Source organism: Nicotiana tabacum, chromosome 18 (assembly GCF_000715075.1).
Source record: "Nicotiana tabacum cultivar K326 chromosome 18, ASM71507v2, whole genome shotgun sequence".
Taxonomy (NCBI): domain Eukaryota; kingdom Viridiplantae; phylum Streptophyta; class Magnoliopsida; order Solanales; family Solanaceae; genus Nicotiana; species Nicotiana tabacum.
Genome location: NC_134097.1, coordinates 2,130,514 through 2,134,393, shown reverse-complemented (window position 1 = coordinate 2,134,393; position 3,880 = coordinate 2,130,514). Strand labels below are relative to the sequence as shown.

The window sequence follows — 3,880 nt, the reverse complement described above, 5'->3', positions numbered from 1 at the left end:
ACACAAACACACTGTAATAACTGATATTTAGCCTAAAATATATATATATCGCCTCATGTTTTACTCGTGTTTCGTGAATTGCAGATGTAAAATGTGTTATTTTATATTAATTCAGGGTATTTTTATGTGTAAGAATCATTCGGAAGCAACTAGGGGTGAAAGATGTGAGATTAGAGCCAAAACGAATGAAAAAAGGAAAGTTGGATTTTCAGCGCCACAGGCAGCGTGGGGCTCCATCTGTGGCGCCAGAGGTAGAATGCACAAGAAGCCCAGTGCCAGGGCCAGCGTGGGGCACTGGGCTGGACGCTGGCGACAGAAATTTTGTCCAACTTTGCCCGGGACAAGGTTTTTTCGGCCTTAGACCTACCCAACGCGTATAAAAGCAAGGCTAAGCCTATTTTTGGAGGGGGACGTCATTCTGAAGAGAGAATACACACGAGAAACATTCGGGAGCAAGGATATCTCATATTTCTTCATCTTTTCTTAGTATTTTCAATTATCCAACACTTATGAATTTGTTTCATACTATCATGAGTGGCTAAAACCCATAGTTCTAGGTTGTGATTTAGCCATGAATATTATTGTCTAACGTTGACTTAACCTATATTACACTTCACCAATATATGGTTGTTTCTTCAATTATGTGATTAATTGCTTAATTGTCTGGCTAGCAGTTAGGTTCTATTGACTATCTATGTTATGCTTGGGAAAGCCATGTTTAGATTAGAGAAGAATTGAAGAGAGCACGATCTTAACTCTGGGAGGGGCAGATTTATGGTTAGGATAGGAATATACATAGTCACCATGCTTAATTAAATATCGTAATCTTAATGTGTTCTTAATAGATTGATTTCATAGGAATATAGGCGTTAATCTATTTTGAATAGGCGAGTAATACTTTGGGAGAAGGCTGTGAGAGTAATTGTTCGATTAAATAGCAACCATGAGTGAATTGTATGAAAGGGAGAGTTAACTAGAACACAAAAGGATTGGTAAATCGATCACAACCCTGGAATATTGTCTCTACTGAATACACAACAACCGTTTTGCTGCTTGATAATTTAGTTACTACTTAGAATTATAGTTTAGTATAATTAAACTCTTGAACTCAAATTGGCTCGACTGAATAACAATCTTGGTGAATTTAGTGGGTAGTTGATACAAGTATCTGTGGGTTCGACACTCGACTTATCATTTTATTACTTGTACGACCATGTATACTTGCATGTGCGCTTGGGAGCAACAAGTTTTTGGCGCCATTGCCGGGGACTTGAATATTGACTACCTTCTCGTTCTTACTGTAATTATTTATTTCATCAAGTCTAACGTTACTTGATTGTTGCTCTGCTCTCAGGAACTTTGATTTAGTGTGAAAGATTGGAAGCCAGGACATACTTCAAGGCTTTGACCCCGAACCTAAGAGAACATTTCATAGGAGGTTGAGGGAAGCAAGGGATACAAATAATCTTCACGCACTTGTTCAATTTCTTGTGAACATGGCAGATGAGCAACATATGACTGTTCAGGAGGTGGCGATGCCCAGCATTGCTAATGTCACCTCAAGCATTGTGAAGCCCAGAACCACTGGGCACTTTGAGCTGAAACAGAGCATGATTCAGCTACTTCATTCGAATGGGCAGTTTATGGGTCTTCCACACGAGGATCCACAATAGCATATCCTGAATTTCTTGGAGATTAGTGATACTTACATCACTAACGGAGTCACTCCAGACTATGTGAGGCTCACACTTTTCCCGTTCTCTCTATTGGGTGAAGCAAAGTGATGGCTGAAGGCAGAAACAGCTAATTCTATTACATCATGAAATGATCTGGCAAGGTTCTTCCCTTCAAGCAAAACTGCAAAGATCAGAAGTGATATAGTCGCCTTCAAACAGAAAGCGGGGGAGTCTTTATACTCATCTTGGGAGAGGTTCAAGGGGCTGCTCAGAGACTGTCCTCATCATAATCAGACAAATGAAGTGTTAGCTCACACTTTCATAGAGGGGCTACATCTTGAGACAAAGATTGTGGTAGATGCTGCAGTTGGAGGTCAATAGTTGGAGAAAAGCTTTGATGAGATATATTCGTTATTGAACAAATTCTCCAAAAGCAATCCTGATTGACAAGGAGAGATGAGAAGACACACAGTGTAAAAATCAGTATGGGTTCTCGAGTTTGATGTTATCTCAGCATTATCAGCGCAGATTTCCACATTGACAACCAAGTCAATCAGATGACCTTGGTTATTAGCAAGCAACAAGCTCAGTAAGTGCAACAAGTTCAATTGTTTTGTGAAGTATGTGGAGAGGTTCATATGAGCAACTTATGCTTAATTAATCCAGAGTCTGTCTATTTTGTGGGTAATGCAAATAGGGGCCAGGCAAACCAGTATGGGATCACTTACAATCCCAACTGGAGGAACTACCCAAACTTCTCTTGGGGTGGATAGCAAGGTGCTCAGACTCAATACCGACCACAAGCACCTCAACAACAATATAGACTACCTCAGGCTGAACCACATGCGAACTCAACAAGTCACCTTGAGGAAATGATGAAGAAATTGATGGTTGACCAGCAGGCCCAAGCCGCAGCAATGAGAAATTTGGAGCACCAGTTGGGACAACTTGCTAGTGCCTAAAATACTCGACCAGTTGGAGCTCTTCCAAGAGACACTGAGGTAATCCTAATGCGGCTATCAATGCTGTTTCATTGAGGAATAGGAGACAATTAGAAAAAGTCCAGTCAAAAAAGAGAAAATAAGTGACCTTTAATGAGAAGCCGGCCACTATACAGTCAAAATCAGAAAAATGAAAGGAGTCAGAGAAGCCAGCTGAAGAGGCAGTGGTTAAGCATCCTCCACCATTAGTTGCGAGGCCACTAACTCCGTTCCCTCAACGATTGAAGAAAGTGAAGGATAATGACGCGTATAAAAAGTTTCTTGATATTTTGAAGCAGGTGCAAATCAATATTCCATTGGTAGACATCTTGCAAGAAGTACCCAAATATGCAAAATATATCAAGGACGTAGTGGAAAATAAGAGGAGGTTGACCGAATTTGATACTGTGGCACTCACTGAGGAATGTAGCTCTAGAATCCAATGCATGCTACCTCAAAAATTGAAGGATCTGGGTAGTTTCACTATCCAAATCTCAATTGGTAAGCATACAGTCGGGCGAGCTTTGTATGATCTTGGAGCGAGCATCAATTTGATACCACTATCTGTGTTCAGACAGTTGGGGTTGGGTGAGCCATGCCCAACAACGGTGATCTTATAATTGGCTGATTACTCACTTGCTCATCCTGAAGGAGTGATTGAAGATATGTTAGTTCAAGTGGGTTCTTTTATATTCCCTGCCGATTTCATTATCTTGGACTACGAGCCTGATCAGGAGGTCACATTTATTTTGGGACGTCCATTCTTAGGCACAGACCGAGCTATTATTGATGTATGCGAAGGAAAGATAATAATGAGAGTAGGTGATCGAGTGAAGGTATTTAATGTGTATAAAGCACTCAAATTGCCAGCCCACTATGAAGAGCTATCCATGATTTCTGTAGTGGAAAGCAATGCTACGTCATTGGTGCCTTATATGAGCCTCATAGATCCTTTTGAACAAGCTTTGATTGGGAATGAAGAAGACAGTGAAGATGAGATGATGGGCAAAACTGAGCAAGTACTTGACATGTCATGCAATTATGTCCATGGGTTTGGGAGATTTGAAGAGTTGTGCAGGCCTGTTACTCTGACCCTTCCTGAGCTATCTATTGAAGAAGCTCCAAAGCTATAGCTAAAGCCCCTTCCAGCACATCTGTGCTATGCTTATTTGGGAAACTCTGAAACATTTCTAGTAATTATCTCGTCCAGTCTAACTAATGTAC

At 40.8% G+C, this 3,880-nt stretch overlaps 1 non-coding gene across 1 annotated transcript; it reads right to left on the bottom strand.

The window, feature by feature from the left end:
- Positions 1–1,862: 1,862 nt before the first annotated feature.
- On the bottom strand, positions 1,863–1,967 carry LOC142173142 (small nucleolar RNA R71). The gene has a single exon (XR_012702575.1). It is a non-coding gene; the product is annotated as a small nucleolar RNA R71 (small nucleolar RNA).
- Positions 1,968–3,880: the final 1,913 nt, after the last annotated feature.